The sequence below is a fragment of the Lagopus leucura genome, unplaced genomic scaffold (assembly GCF_019238085.1).
Source record: "Lagopus leucura isolate 7727_CA_CO unplaced genomic scaffold, USGS_WTPT01 Super-Scaffold_100002, whole genome shotgun sequence".
NCBI lineage: Eukaryota > Metazoa > Chordata > Aves > Galliformes > Phasianidae > Lagopus > Lagopus leucura.
The window spans coordinates 25,629,448-25,647,120 of record NW_024962263.1 but is presented as its reverse complement, the minus strand read 5'-3'; positions in this window follow the sequence as shown (position 1 = coordinate 25,647,120).

Sequence of the window (17,673 nt, the reverse complement as noted above, 5' to 3'; positions counted from 1 at the left end):
TTTTTTTTTTTTTTTTTTTTTTTTTTTTTTTTAATGCTTAAGATCAGTTCCTGGAAGTAATGGAGGCTAAAATTTCTTCTCCAGACTCACAGCTGCCTTGCTAGCAAGCACATTTTTGATGCTGCGCTCTTAGCAAGAGAATGACAACCCAATTATTACCTTACTAATCAAGTAGATCATAGGTACCTTATATGTCCTAGCCAAAAAATAACTGTTCTCTTCTTTTAATTCTTGTTTAGGTAGTGGCCTGAACCAAATGATCACAGGAGAGAAGTTGAAGTTCTTCGACCATTGCAACACACAGCTTGTCAGACAGAACTTAAAAGGAGTAAAAGGAGTGGGAAAAAAATTGCTAAGAGCAATGAACCATCAAAGGAGCTCACTCAGTGAGGTGTGTTTTTGTCCTCACTTCCAGTTAGAAAACTGACATTTGAAATTTCTTCTTTTTAAGCCACCTGGGACAGTGCTCGTGAGAAGCTCACTGCTATTCCACAAATGAAATGCATGTTGCTGTAAGAAAGTAAAACAGTTTATAAGAAGCTTTTTCAGATTAAGAAATAACAAAGGCATTACATGGTACAAGCACTTACATCACTAGACTGTAAGCTTGTGCCCTGCAACTTACTGAAGATGGAAATTCTCCATTTGTGAAATGTGGTGTTGAATAGTCATCACATAAAAGGTGTCTGAACCTTTCTAAAAGTTCTATTCGTTGCTCTACAGTTTCTTTCCTTGGAAAAATATCAACCTACCATTTCATTTTTAAACAAGTAGGGTTTTGGTTTTTGGTTTTTGGTTTTTGTTTTGTTTTGTTGTTTTTTTTTTTTTTTTTTTTTTTTTAATGTTTTAATCTCTTATTATTTCCCATTTAGCCTTAATTTTTGTGCATGTTTCACTGGTAAGAGATAAATATGCTGTCTTGTCTAAGAAATGAAATGCATTTCACTTTGGATTACACTCAGAACTTCTTGACCATCCATTTTCTCATGTTAGGTAAGTCTCCAAAGCCAATATTCTCTTTCAGTGCTCTGCCATTTTTAGTAATCTTGCCAGACTTTAAATCTTGTGCTCTTTCATATTAATTCTTCCATTTAAATTGCCAACAAGATCAAGAACAATGAATAGATTTTTAGAAAGTCATAAAAGTCACAATATTCTATTCAAGAGTTTATTAAATTTTTTAATGGAATTTTTTTTTTTTTTTAATAAGTGTCACCATGAGAGATAATAGTGTTAACTACCAACATTAGTAGCAACTCTTAAAAAGTGTAGTATGTAAGATGCCTTTTGGAAACAATGTACATGAATGGCATAACAAAGCTTATAAATCACTTATTAACTTGCTCAGCTCTCTTTACTTTTTTTGCATTGGCTTAAGATATTAGCAACAAAATGTTTATCCAATACTTTGTCACTGACAACCCATATTTTCTTAGATTTTCATCAGGATAAGAGGCAGTGCAATGAAAAATAGTAGTAAGTACTGAATGCTGCTAAACCTCTTATAAGAATATTTATTCAACTTTGAGGACTGTTATATTTATAGCATTGTATTTAAATACTTAATATTATAGGATAAGTTTAGCATTATTTTTTACAGTTTGAACATTTTTTATTAACGAGGTCAAATGAGATCTCAGTCTTCTACGCTGATAGTTTTTTCATTTCAGAGCTGTAAAGGGGATTGCTGGAATTATCAAAATTGATTTTCTTTCTACCTAGGTTGCTGAGAAATTTGTGTCTCCTACTTATGTCCATGGAAAATTCAACAGATACAAGGAGCACAATAATACTACTTGAGAGAGAAAATTCTCAGCTCCAAAACAGTTTTTCAACATAGTCACTAGCATTATCTATGTATTTTTTGCCAACAATGAGCAAGTGCTTGAATGCCTTGCTTGAAAATGTCTGCATCAGCAAAAGTGATCCATTGTTTCACAGCTGCTAGGACAGCATCATTGCTCAGAAAATTTTGCCTGTGCAATATCTTTCATTGGTCAAAATCGAGGAAAATCAGATCAGCCCTCATAGAATAGATATCTATTTCATAAATAAGTATCAAGCTAACTATTAATTAGACTTTTCTAGTAGAAAGTCCAAAGATAAAAATAGCAGGAAAGTGCTTTCTCCACATGACACAAGATGTCAAAGAGTCTAGTAGCTTTGAGAACAGCATATCTTTACTCCATTTGACAGGTAAGATGCAACAGAGTATTTCACACTCCTGGATCCTTCCTCACCCTGCATCTGCACTTCAAGTGTGTAGCTTTTATCAAGCAGCAAGGAGAGGGGTTATAGGCCTTTTTCCATACTTTACTGTTTTACTCTTGCTTACGGGAAATCACACCTTTGTAAAATGATACCTTCATTTTGCTGACCAAAATAATAGAGATACTTTTTTACCCCCCAGTCATCCAAGGATACACTCTGTTCCATAAAACTGTTTACTAGGGAATAATACAAAGTAGCAGCTAGAAATAACATCCAAGACAGGGAGATGATCTGTCTTTTCAAAATCTTAGTTTTTCTTGGAAGGTGGTGCTTATCTTCAAATGAATAAAGCCACATGGAGCTTTCTAAAGTAACATACAGTAAATCAGTAAGCAGTAATTATCCTACATAAGTGTTTAGATTACGACTTCCACTTGCTTACTTCTTTACAGCAGTAATAATATGTCAGGATTTTATTTATAGCTCAGCATGCAGCTTTTAGCAGTTGATAAACAGCTATTAATAATATTTAAGAACAGACAACTGTGTAATGCACACATTAGTTCATGCCACAGAAAAGGTAGAAACGCCACATATGGAAAATGTGTTCTCATGCTAAATCAATTAGAAAGGTTGCTTGTGATTAAAAAGCCTGATTTTGATTCTATAGAGATGAGACTCAGAATTAATCACACCGGAATTACATCACTATGGTCTTTGCACAAAACAAGGACCACAGAAATAAATGCATCTATGTTGATAAATAACATCTTAGAAGCTAAGAATGCTACAAATATAAAGCAAGGTCAAGACAAGTACTTCATACTACATCCTCAAAATATTATTTCCGTCATATCTAAAGGGCTTTAGATCAGAAACGCAATATTTTATGAATCAACAAACAATAGCATTTCACCAATATCTTCACTCAAATGAGTTCAAACAAAAATGCTAAGTATTCTGCATGATAAGCAGTTTGAATAAATTTGATCTTACACTCAAATTTGAACATCATGTCCAGAGAAGACAAAAGTTCTTGATATGATTAAAGAAAAAAGTTGTTTTTAAATGTACATGCATGTCTATCCCTCAATATAAATTATATTACTCTTTTTATACTTTGATGGTAATGAGAACCATATGAAAGTTAAAACATACAGAGTAAAGGTGTTAAAAAGAATCTTGTATTAATATGATCACAATTTTGATCTTAAATTCTTAACACTCTAGACTTATAAGCACATCTCTGAGAATCAGAGATAAAGAAAAGTTATTAACAAACTAAACAAACAAAACAAAAACAAAACCCATCAACCCTTGAAACAGTGTTTGCAATATTTTGAGATAAAAACAATGTAAAAAGAAAAAGATGGCCACCTGCAAGAAAGCTTGTGCATTTTAAAATGGGCTTCAAAATCTTGGTAATAAAAGAACTGCACTTTGGAAACATTCAGTGCTTCCTTTCCAGTAGCATTACATAAACGCAAATGCTCTCTAGATCTTTTTTAAAATTAACTTTCCTTCTTTTAACCTGCTTCTCAGTACTGTTCATTGGGTATGCTGATATCTATGTGAAATATCCCACTGTCTCTAATGGAGAAAGAATTTCATTAGCTTGATAATTTTTCTGTATGGGAATTATCTCATTGTGATAAATCAACAGGAAAATATATATTTTGAATACAGAAGAGAGATATTGTGAGGAATTAGATGCAGGAGAATGTGACTAGAAGAAAAACAAAACACTAAAAAAATCTCACATTTGTCAGTTATGATATTCAATCATCATACAGCTTAGGCAGGGTTGTGCTGATCCTTAAATGGCAGCCAGGACAGAAGTGAGGATACTGAGGAAAGAGCAGAAAAGGACTGCTTGTATCTCTCTTGCCTTCAACTCTTGTCCAGGAGTTCTGTCTGAAGTTGAACAAGAACAGAGAAAAAAGGAAGGTCTTAGGCAGAAATATGACAATCATTTTTTTTTAATCTTCCCCCACAACCTCTGGAGTAAAGTCTCCTGCCTCAAATCAAATAGGAGAGAGGTAGGAGATGAAGGGGATACATTCTCCAACCTGAGTAATGTCATGCTTTCCATGTGGAGGAAAACAAATTGTTTGCTATAGAGACGGCAATCTTGAATAATGGAGCCATCTGAGTTATAGTGACCTGTCTGCAACCTCCTGAAAGTTGAACCAGGGAAGATAATCATTTCTCTTTAATTAAAAGATTCATTTCTACTAGGAAATGTAAGTAAGAGACAACAAGAGAAATACCGGAATATAAGTACAAACATACTATGATCACGAGAATAATAATAATAGTAGATAAGCCTAGCCCTAGAGATGTTACAACAGCGAGGAAAGGCTGTATCAGGTCCCATATAGCCCTTACTATGAGTGGCAGGTCAGTAAAACTTCAGAGGATTAAGGATCAAGAGACTCAAAAAAATATAAATCACAAAAAACAACATGAAAAAGCCAACCATACTCTTCCAAGTGATATAAGAGTGGTAGTACTACAAAAAGTAGCATGACATAGTGCAGACAGTGACTTCTGACTTTGAAGACAGTCTGACTGAGCAGTAGACAGACTCTTGGGACAGCTCTCAAACAACATTAATACATGGAGATGATTAGTGTTCGCACAGTGAGTTTGCAGCTGTGATGGGAAAAGAAAAAGTTCTACTTTTTTGCCTGAAAGCATGTCACATGCTGTTTGCTGCTTAGCACTATAATCCTTCAAGTGAGCTCTGTGGCATTTACTAAATCTTCATTAAAGTTAACATGTAGAATTGTTGTGGAGCTTGTATATGAGTATGTTAATTCACTGATACAGTTTGTTTCTTTCAGAGAATACTGTGAGGAGCATCAGTGCTGCATCTGGTGAGGAGCAGAAAGATCAGGAACTGAAAAAGTTCCTCGTGATCGAGAAGAGAAATATATTATTTGATCTAAACTTCTGAAATATGATGAGTAATTAGGGTTAGGAAGTGGAAAAGGTTGCTGCTTCCTCAAGCTTACTAACAATACCCAAAAATATCCTTCGTAGGGTTTTCTTTGCTGGTTTAACAAGTTACTTCAGGAGCCAGAATCTGAAACCACACAACAGAAATCAACTGGATATTAATATTCAAAGGAAGCATTATATTCTCAGGAGGAAGATAAGAGTACTCACAAATGACCATGAAAGGAGCGAATTCCATTACTTTTCTCAGCCATGATGATTTCATTTCATTTCAGCTAAAAATTATGAAGCATGCACTGCTATTGTTCCCGCTTTTCAGAATCAACTGCATGGAAATTGTCAGACTGTACGATGATTTCAGAAAAATAAAAGGAGTGTTTCTTTTCAAAGAACTACAACTGTGATTGCTTCATGGAAAGATGAAAGTGCTATTACTGCTAAATATACTGCCCAATCAGAGCCACACATCTAACAAAACACAAAAAAACACTGTCATTTGAAAACTGCAAAAGAGCAAGTATGTTGAGTAGCCAGAAACAAAACTTTCAATATAAGCAAGGATTGTGGTATTTACTAGAGTCTAAGTAGGACTGGATTTTGTCTTTTTGTCTACTAGAGTCTAAGTAGGATTCTGGAATTTCATTCCAGAAATTTAGTCAGAGGAAATGTTCAGATTTTCTCTATCTTCTAGTTATGCCAGTAAAAAAAAAAAAAAAAAAAAAAAAAAAAAAAAAAAAAAAGTCAAAGTTTAAGTACAAAAGTCATGAGAAAGACAAAAGTGGGGCTAGCTTAAATAAAATGAATGTAAATGTCCACAGAACTCTGTTTAAACTAATGCCTGCAAGGGGAGAATTTCAACATATAAAATATTGTGTTACTAATCAGGCGTTCAAACTAGTTAAAAGATTTTTTAAAAGGATAGCTTTGACACCAATTTTTATTTCTGTGGCTTTTCCCAAAGCTATTTATAGTGACTGCAAACAATTTCCTTAAAGATCTTTCACCTTCTACTAATGAAGCCTAATTAATTATAATCAGTTTATATACAATGCTGAGTGCAGCAAACAAAATCACCAATTAGATTATTCATTTCATATAAGCTACAGACAAACCTATATGTACCCTCACATACTTAGTCTAACTATAAGCTCTTAACTGTGGCTTTTGTGATGTAGTCATAACATTAAGGTGACAGCTGATGAGTAAATGACAAAACAAAGGAAGAGGACTACACATTAGAGTATTTAGTGCAACCAGTACATCCTTCTGCTGCAAAAAAAAATTTGATTACAACAATGAAGTGTGAAAACTTAGTTTTAAAGGATATAGCTGAAAACTTGATTCAAGTATTCCCTGATCTGGTATAAAGTGTAGCTACACTACATACACTCAAAAGATATTAGAATTCCTTAGTTAAAAGTTTGTGAGTCCTAAGAACACAGTAACATTTTTCATTTCTCTGTAAACAGGAAACTGACTTTTGCATTGTCTTCTTTGTCCTATTGGGACATGCCAGTGTGTCCAGTTCTGGGCTCCCCAGTACAAAAAAAGACAGGGATCTCTTGGAAAGAGTCCAGCAGAGGGCCACAAAGATGGTGAAGGGCCTGGAGCATCTCTCCTATGAAGAAAGGCTGAGTGAACTGGTTCTGTTCAGCCTTGAGAAAAGGAGACTGAGAGGAGACCTGACCCAGGTCTATAAGTATCTAAGGTGTGGGGGGCAGAATGGCAAGGACGGACTCTTTTCAGTGGTGAGTGGAGACAGGACAAGGGGTAATGGCCAGAAACTGCAGCATAGGAAGTTCCGCACAAATGTGCGCAAGAACTTCTTTACAGTGAGGTGACGGAGCACTGGAACAGGCTGCCCAGGGAGGTGGTGGAGTCTCCTTCTCTGGAGATGTTCAAGACCTGCCTGGATGCCTACTTGTGCAACCTGGTGTAGGGAACCTGCTTTGGCCGGGGGGTTGGACTCAATGATCTCTGGAGGTCCCTCCAACCCCTACAATTCTGTGATTCTGTGATCCCCCCTACTATCTTCAGCTTTTCCCCAGGGAGGTAGAATTGAGCACTATATATGCGTTGCTATTTCACTCAGCTGAAGTATAAGGGTAAAGTCAAAATTAGTGAACAGTCTGCAACAAAGGTGTGGGGGGAACTGGGTTTTTCTTCTGTTCATACATAAAACAACACAACTGCTGAGGCCTCATGAAGTGCAAGGTAAAACTTAGTTACCTATGAGCTCCTTTAACAGTGCCAGGAGGAGGGAAATTCTATGCTAGGTCATGAATAGTGTTACATTTTCTGTAGCCCATACTATAGACTCCATCAGCAAAAGTGCAAAATCAGGCACCATATTAGAACACCTCAGCTAAAAATAAACTTTGCTAATCCTTTATTGACAGTAATATTTCCAACTACAAATTAAAATTTAAAGAGAGAATGAGAATAAAGAGAGAAATTTAAATAGACTCTGATTGTTAGATAATTTCAAGGTACTTCCTGTGAAAACTGAGCAAGACAGTATGGTGGGTTCAGAACACAGCCATTCTGGATTGCTATAAGACTGACTCCTACATGGGGGATGATAGCTTGTCACACTACTGATGTTAATGTCTGCCACCAACAGAGTCTATACTTACAGACAATCACAGACATCATTAAATCCAATCAGTTGGCCAACTATTTTTTCAGGGCCAAATGGAAGGAGCAATTAAGCCCACAGAGAAGCACATATGACATGTCAGCAGCTGTATACAAAAATATAAAAGTAAGCTTGCTTCCCTCATCTCTCTTAAAGCAGTGCCTATCTAATGCCAGCTCCCTCTGGAGAAGGTATATGCAATAAGTTGGAGGATGAGAACATGGAATTACATTACAGAGAGTGACAGTACTAAGACACGCTGAGCACAACATATTTTCAGAAACTCCTCATGACAAAAGGAGGAAAACAGGAAGGAAATGAATAGATAGTGATTCCAAGGAGCAGATAAAAATGTAGTATCCCTGAGGGACCTCAGTGATGACAGATTGTTTAATCTTTCAAGGAACCCTTGGTACATATACTTAATAAATATTTTATTTTAATCTGGAAGTAACTTTGTGTTATTGTTAAAAAGCATTATTAAGATATTAAGACATAAATATTGTCTTCATATTAGCTTTTTTTTTTTTTTTAGAAAACAAGAAACAGCAAAACTCAAAAAGAATTAAGAATGGAATGGAGAGGTGGGAGCACAATCAAAAGCTGGTGAAAGACAAATAGCAAAGCTTTTGAGTAGTGAAAAATATAGAGAAATGACTGACCATAGAACATAACCAAAAATATCACATACAATCTAAAGACTGTCACAAACTTGTGCTGCAAAGTGAAGAAAGTAACAATGTCAGTGTTGGGCCTCTTCAAAATGAATGAAACAACAAAAGTAACCCCATAGTTCACAACTCTGTACCTATGAACTCAGAACCCATAAGCTTAGCAGGTCTGAGATTTTAAAGGGTGCCTCCAAGGCAACCCTTAGTCACACTGACTACTACATATGTAACGATATTTAACAAGTCATTTGTAAAAGATATATATTAGCTTCTTACTACTGTTAAATATAATGACAGTTCTCATTTGAATAAATATCATGACATTAAAATAAATATAATTCAGGAAGGTGAAAACATTTTAATAGATGATCTTAGCTATATTTCTATCTGTTCCAAATAAATACAACTTTTTTTAAGCTCTTTTTATTTTTTAAATCTTCTGCCAATATAGATAGCTTCTGCTTTATGTACAAGGCTCTTTGGGTGCTTTACTCAATTGATTACTCACTGCAGGGTACGTATCACCTGTAACACCTGTGATGGTAGTAGCTTCATCTGAGGATCAAGAGTTTCCAAGTAGAGAACAATCTAAATTATCAAATAAGTCAAGAATTAATTAACTTCTAAAGAAAAACACTGGAGAAAAGTAATTGTTCCTCTTCCAAAGACAGTATTTTCCAGTGTTAAATTTCTGAAGGATTTGGGTCTAGTGTCATAAGCACTATCCAGGACAGCATGTGCCTAATGAAGAGTTCTCATCTTAATCTCAGTGTTATGGATTAGCTTGTATGTGATCACAACAAATTTGTGTCAACACTTCTTTCTGTGGAATAAGATTCTCAAATCAGCAGGTATAAATTCTACTTTTTCAATATTGAATATTCATTTCTTATTAAATTGAGAAATGCAATAAAAACAGAGGTTACTTTTTTTGAAACAGATCACAGAAGATACAGATGCAGACAATACATTATAATTTTCAATAGGCATTATTGTATTTATGTGGCTTTTAAATGGAGGAATGATGAGTAATTTTTTCCATCGCTGTATCATTTATATCAACTTTGAATGTTTGATGTAAACAATTTAAAACTTGTTTAAGTTGTATCACTTTTAAAAATGGGAACAATAAAATCAAGCATAGGCAAAAATCTAGCTTTTGTTGTTTGAATTTCTTCCATTTAAAAATAATGACGTGAGAATTTCAAGTGGTGACAGAATTATGCAGGAGCAGCGAGGAAATAAAATATGTACCTAATATTTGCTTATTGAATTTTGTCTAGCATCTTTTCATTTGGTTTTATGTATGCATAGACAAGAGCATGACTGAACTAGTCTCATCTGAGTGGTCATTAGATCTTCTATATTGCAACCATACAGGACCACAGACTTTATCTTAAAATTCCAGACTCCTACTCATCCTTATTTTCTGCATGCTGATTTGCACTGTGAATTCAAACTGGGTTACAAAGTGTTAGAAAGGTTGCTTCTTTTGCTGCTTGTCACAGTAGTATGTACAGAAACTCCAGTTTTATTCTATAGAGCACAACAAATTATTCAAAATATTTAAAATCAGTCCTGAACAGAAATATGTAGCAAAGAAAAAAATAGTTTTAAATAAATGCTTAAAGATTTTTTTCCTAAATTATCTCATCCAGGAATTGTTTCAAGCAACTGTCTCGCTCCAATTTCTAGGAGGGAGAGGAGGTTCTTTTATTATCTATATACCCGGCGTGAGATTAAGAAGCAACGGTTCAAATGTTGGTCCAACCAGTTTATTACAAATCTTAATCAGGGGAAATGGGAAAGGGGAGAACGGACACTATTATGAATTAGGGTAATGGGGGAAGGGAAGGAGGGCGATAGAAAAGATAGAAAAGAAGAAGCAAGGAGTCTTTATAGGAAGCAAGAGGGACATAGTCACCACCATGGATCCAGCGAGGTTCGTAGTTCAGTCTTTGATCTTCAGTAGCGGTGGGTCATCAGGCAGAGTTGTTCTGTTGACAACGACGACAGACAACGGCAGAGGACCATGGTGATGATGGCCCCTTTTTAATGGTTTCAAAGTGGTGAAGTCAGCTATCTTTGGAGTGACAGCTCAAATCCAAAGTGGTCGAGTCAGCTCTCCTTTGAGTGGCAGCTTCTGGCTCTGGGATCTCAGCAGGAAACTCCTTTGTTCTTATCTTCCTGGCCTTGCCAGCAGATAAGAGGGAGCAGGGAGGCGCCAACTTGTATCTTGCCTTCGCAGGATACAATGGCATTGTCCCTCAGTCTTCCATAGCAAACAGGAGTTATTTGGTAACAGGCTAGATCTTCTGCCAGTAAACAGTCCTGAGCACTATCTTCCAAAGGCAAACAGTTCCAAAGATGTAAAATTGTTCACACAGTGATGTTGATTGCCACACAACATCCATCACTTGCCTCCTCAACAAAATACCTAAGGAAGCAAACTTTGAGCCAGAAAAACAAAGAAGGATTCTCACAGCAAGTCTTCAGGAAAGGAGGCATCACAAAAATGTAATCTTATTACAGAACCACTTTGAAGCAAGGTCTTAATGCTATTAGATCACTGACTGAGTTGGCTAAGATTGTGACTACCTTTAGTCTACAAATTTTTCCTAAGAAAATATCTGTTGTTCTGAGAATTAAATTCCAAGGCAGCTTCCCTCTTTCACTCATAGGCAGATATTGTAGGGTCTTCTCCCCAGAAACACATGTATGGTGGTTTAGGTTATGGACATTCTAGTTAGGCAACATGTCTAAGCAGAGGAACAGGACTATTCAGGGAAAGAGATGGTTGAAAGAAGCAATACATTTCAAGCCATGTTATCTACAGATGATTCAATTCAAAGGCAGTTATTTGCTATGAAAACACATCTGTTAGGATGTCTCATGTAGATGGCCTTACATATTCTTATTAATAATCTGATTAAATTGATGGTAGCAGAAATGAGACTGGACAAATAGCCAATTACCAACTACCTTGTTCTCAAGAATTTTGCACTATTCATTTGAAATTCCATATTGCTCAGAAGTTAGCCCGTTGTCCAAAAGATGCAGAAACTTACAGAAGTAAAACTGATAACCTGGCAGAGGTATGTAGTTGCATAGCGTAACATGCAGGATACAATTGTAGTTATAAATCTAGCAATTGTACTATGAAAATGTACCTTTCACCATATCCTCTTGATATCTGTAAGGCTGTGGCATAAACTTGACCAAAGATCCTGACTAAAAGCAATCCCAAAAAGTTGTTCTTCACACAGAATAATTTACAATCTTCTTCATGGAGCAGTGATGTGAAACATGTTCTCTTTACAGAGGATATATATGTGAGTGATGGAGAAGACATACATTCATGGCTCTAAAAACAGTATTAATCTTGCCTGGATACCAGAGAATTAAAATAATCAATGATCAACTGTCACAGTTTCAGCAGATTTCCATTCACTATTCTAGCTTGAACTGGTAGATTCCTTCCTGGTGTTTGATTTGACATGAGAAGGTGGAATATTTAAAACATTTCATGCAAATTTGGAGCAAGTTGCATTTTTTCTGATTCACCTTTTACTTTCTGACAAAGAGCAATCCAGGATAGCAGCAGCATTGTCCTGTCACCTCTGCTATTCTTTCTCTCTCTCAAGATACCTGGATTTCATATTTTCAGTTATCCAGGGATAATTTCTCAGAGAGTTGTTTGATGTATCTTCTAGCTAAGGAAATAACACTTCAGTAATGTAAGACTACTGACCAAAGCCAGTGTATTCTTATTAATCACCTTCCTATCACGTGTGGATGAAAACTCACTTTCCTTTTTGGTGTTCTCATCTTGTTAGAAGATCACATCCTACAATAATTCACACAATTTTAGATTCTTCAGGCTTTTGAGGAATATCATCCTTGATTGTGTCATGTTTAGAATGAGATACAGGAAGAAAGAAAACAGCTTTGGAGACACTAATCCTCAGAACATTATCTTAAAGTTTGGACTGTAGCATCATGCTGACATTTGACAGGTTTCTTTTTTAAGATCACATGGTTCTGTGTAAAGGCAATTGTCAACGTTCACTAACATGGTTACTACACAACAGATATATTTAGTCATACAATTCACAAGAAAATTTGGATGAGCTCTTCTTGAAAGAAAAAAACATAAATACTTTCATACAAAAAGAGAAAGAAAATAGAAATAAGGAAGGAGCGAGTGTAACTGATTCAATACAAAATGAAGTGTTAGGAGATGAATACCAAAGGTAAGGTTGTCATACAGGAAGGTCAAGGAGAAATTTCCAGAGAATTACATACAGTATAACTACACTTGATGACTGAAATTGACAAATATATAAACAACAAATATCTCCACAAAATCATCAGTTGTTTTCTATGGAGTTTTTTACTGACTTGTGTAGCATTAAATACCGAATATTTTAAGTGTTCTTGCTGAGTTGCTGAGAGTCATATTAAGTATTTGCAGAATCATTTCAAAATTTTCGATTGTCCACATGGATAAAAAACTTCAGTAAACATATAGATATCTGTATGATTGAATGTTCTCAGTACAAATCCAGAAGATGCTTTATCTCTTTAATTTGCAGCCACATCTAACTCAACTCATGTGTGTCAGTAACATCTGAGGGAGGCGGCTGCAATTCATTTCAGAGTAAGACAATAGAGAAAGAGATGCTGTGACACACTGACATCTTCATGCACAACAAATGGCTATGGTGGGCATGCTGTATTGTTGCTCCACAAGAATAGGAGTATAATAAGGGAGAAACCACAAGAGATTACTAACAGCCCCTCTTGATTCGTGGATTTTATAGATTCAGTTTTCTTGATTTTTCTTTAAAATGTGAGTAAAATAAAATATTTAGTATGTAACATATGTATGTATTTGTATGTAAATAAAATATTTTGTGTGTTAACATTTTTCATATGGAAAAATCTTGATGATCTTCAGCATATTTTGAAATTCAATCTGTTTTCAAAGAGTTACCATCAAAAAAACATTCACCTGTAGCAAGACACATATGAAAAACTGCACTCATAAAATGCTTTATTCTAATATCTCAATTCTAGTAGTCTGTTACTGAGAGTAAAATTGATTAGCTCTTGAAAAATTTTCTTTTGGGGAAGTGGCTGGAGAACAGCAATGTGTAATGTCTTGTATCTTGATTGCTTAAGAGAATAACAACATCATATGACTAATTAAAACTTTTTTATTTTACAAAATCACATATTTGCAGGGGTTGGAAGGGACCACAACAAATCACTGAGTCCAACACCCCATGCTAAAGCAGGTACCCTACAATAGGTCACAGATAGGTTTCTAGCTTATTTCATAAGCTTTAATAATTATTTTTAGCCATAAAGTTATTTTTACTCAGTAAGTGACTGTGCTGAACAATATTTGACAAGTTTGAAGAAGATTAAACTGTCTTAAAGTAGAAATCACTTTAAATTGTTTAATCTAACTAATCAGACAGCCATTTGCAGCAGTTTCTCAGAACAATTTGTATTGTCCAAAATAACAGAATTGCAGATATGTGATCAAGTAGAAAGGCCCAATTGGCTGGAGTGATACTGATGTGTTTCACAGTTATAGTTTTCCTATATTACAGAATATATGTTAAATTAAAATTTACAAAAAAAAAAAAAAAATTGTTTTTATAAAAGTCTATTTAATATCAGTGAAGTTATGACCTTAAAATTTCCCAGTTATTTTACTTTTCCAAATGCATTTGTTTTGGGAGTTACTTCTATAAAGATTTTCTTTTGTGCTGACTTGTGTAAGAATTTCAGTGAATGGAATTTTACACTACATGGGCTGATAGAGATTTCTGTTCTCCAGTGCTCATTGTGCTCACTGTAATGATTCAAAAAATAAAGGTTCCTTTTCCTAAGCCCGTAATAAAAAAGAAATTACAGACACTTATTTTGAGAACCTCTCAAATAAATTGATCTGAATACTACTAGTAACAAAAAGAGTAGATTTTGAATTGCGTTGAGTTTTATGAAAAATTTCTTCATATTATAGTAAACACACCCTTTGATGAAGTAAACTAAACACCCTCTTGGTAAGTAGGATGGTTCCAACATTTCTCTTTGAAAAAATTTCAGTAACAATAGTAGGTTCAGGGGAGCAGAAAGGGTAATCTTTCAAAATTAAAGTAATAAACCTAGCCATCAGAGCTTCAAGTTCATCTGCCTACCCTAGGCTTTTCGTTACTCCTTGGAATATGCACCTGATATATGAGTACTTCTTGCAGTAGAAAGAACAAAATAAGGCAAATCAGTTTTATGAAAGTAATATCACTTGTTCATGAAACCTAAAAGCTCTCTGTGTAAAGGGCTGAAGACAAAGAAGAGAGCTATCTTGTTAAAACTGTTCTATCTGACCAAATGACAATTGAATTAACATTTTCATGGAGAAGAAGACCCATGAAATTAAGGCAGGCTTTAAAGAATCTGGGAGCAGAATGAATGACCTGGAAACAGACATGTACAAAAGAGTGGTGTCAGGAACTCTAACACAATAAAATTAAATTGCCTCGGTCAGACACGGGAGGAGAGAGAAAAACTGCAGTGGAACTGAACTGTGAAAGAAAACAAAATGTGTGAATAAAGGGTTTCCCTGAAGAAGTAGGAAGACTGGAATAAAATTTCTAAAGCATTGTTTTAGCACATTCTGAAGCAGGAAAGAGAAGAAGAAATAGCCAGTGGGAGATCCTATCTTATCTTACTTCCTTTATTAACATAAAACCACCAATGGACTTAACACAAAAACCAGCCTTTGAGCAACAATAACAAAACATTCAGAAGAGACAAGTACTTTCTGTAATATGTCTAAGAAAATCTTTTATACAAGTTAAATTGTAAGAGATACTAATTTTAAAGAAAGCATGATCAAATTTTCAGCTTTCTGGAGGGCAGATTACGTAGGATATTAATGGGATTTCCCACTTTAAGCTCATTGCAACAAGAGCAGCAGTAAATCTTAAAGAAATATTGGTAGATTGAATCCCTTACAATATTAAATCTAGTAGTTCAAAAAATCCTTCTGAAAGTCAGGGGGATTCAGATTCAAAGCATGAGACAATTTTAACATTTCAGGGTCAGTAAAGGTTGTAAAAATGTAAATCGTTCAGGTCATATTTATGGGCATATAGTAATAACTGGAGGGAAGGAGTGAACATACCTTCCATGAGTCAGAGTAACAAAAGTTTTTATGCTGGTAAGGCAGACAGATGTGGTTACCTGTAGCAAAGAATCCTGGTAGTCAGAGTTTTATGATATAGAAGGTATGAACAAGCAGCTTTCTTCCAGTGTTGCCCATAGTGAGGCTCACATGGAACCCTACTTCATCTATGTCAGCCTGATGCTTTTTCTACTACCTTTTCAAATCTCTGAAGTAAAATCCCAGGTCTTTGTCATAAAGACTAGGACACACTGAATTTAGATTCAAAGAAAACAATAGAAAACTGCTTTTCTAAATGAAATATTTGGACACAGAAAGCAGGAACTATCTTGCATGAAAACATCTGTATCCATTAAGAGATTATGAACATACATAAGTTTGAAAATGCAAAGAATATCTGTAAACCCTGTAGTATTGAAAATTCTGCACATGATAAGATCATGAGCTTCATTCTCTGTCTATATGAAAGTCTGAAGTATGTGGCCACCAATTAGTCAGTTAGAAGTGCAATCTGAAAAGAGAATGGTTTTGGGACATTCATGGATATATTCATAGCATAGTTGTTCAGGTGAATCCATTTGATGGTGTTAAAAAGATACATTCTGAGAAATGTTGAGAAAAAAAAAAATAATTAGTAGAAAGAAACCTCACATCCTGAAAGTTAAGGAAATCGAGGTACCTTCTATTTTAGCAACTCACAGCAGTATTGCAGGAGCCACATAATTATGACATATATAGGATTGAAAAAAAAATAAAAATAAAAATTGTGAAGATTGCCCTTAATTACTAGCAACAGTTATCTTCCAAATGCTTCCAAATGCATTTGTAAGCTCAAAGACAGAAAACAAACTCAATGCACTAAGTGTAGATCCATTCACACTTGTATCTTGTAACACTGATGCTTCAATTTAAGATTATTTAATATTAAAAAGAAACACTATTATTTCCTGTGCTTGATCTAGCATTCTGCTCTGGAGCCTTGGTTATTACTTAGATATAACAAAGCTTAGGCAACAGATTCAAGCTATTAATATCTACCGTTATTAAGGATAAACATTGGCTGGAGCCACATCGGAACAGACTTTTCTAAATCATAAAATAATTTAGAAAAGAATGAAATACTGAGGGTCATGTCATTTAAGCTCCTAGTGAAAGCAAATCTTTTTGTGCTAATTAGCACAAAATTAGCAGCATTTCATAATACAGTATGTATATTCAAATTCAGACTGCATTGTTTTATTAGAAACAGTAGAAGAGGAAAATGTGTTCTTAATTCTAACATTTGCTACTGTTGCAATAGGGCTTAAATCCCTGATTAGGTCTTCTAGATATTACAGTGATACAGGTAATATATTTCTTCAAAGATGAGTATAGAACATTAAAGTCTAGCCCTCCATTAGCTCTAGCTAATACTGTTCTAGATTAACTACCCTCAAAAGGTGCACTGGAGAACTGTTTTTAATCTAACAAAGAGCAAAATTATACATATAACTACAACAATACAAATAGCATAAAATAGCCATAGTAAATAGTAAAGATAAAAATATTAACATTTCTATGCAATTAAATGAAACTTAAAGTGCATGTATTTTCAAGTATTTGTAATGAAATAACAGATCAATGTCTTGGGAATGCTTTTTTTCATCATGTTAAGCTAGGAAATACTTGATTTTAGCAAGTTATGTAAGTTTTTAGTTAGCACTATCGACAGTGGCTGGAATGTCCTTATTTAATCATTATTTGTACTTTTTATATATTACTAGTAGTATGCTTGGTAGTATTATTAGGAGTATATATGTTTTGTTTTTTATTCCTCCTTTCTTAAAAATTGTTACTGTTTAAACAAACCTCTTCTGGAGAACTGTGTTAGTCTAAATACATATTTCAAGTGCAAAGGAAGTGTACTGCATGGAAGCTATCATTTATTATTATTATTATTATTGTCAATGTTGCTACTAAAAACAAGACCAAGTTCTTCTATCATAGCTTCTCTC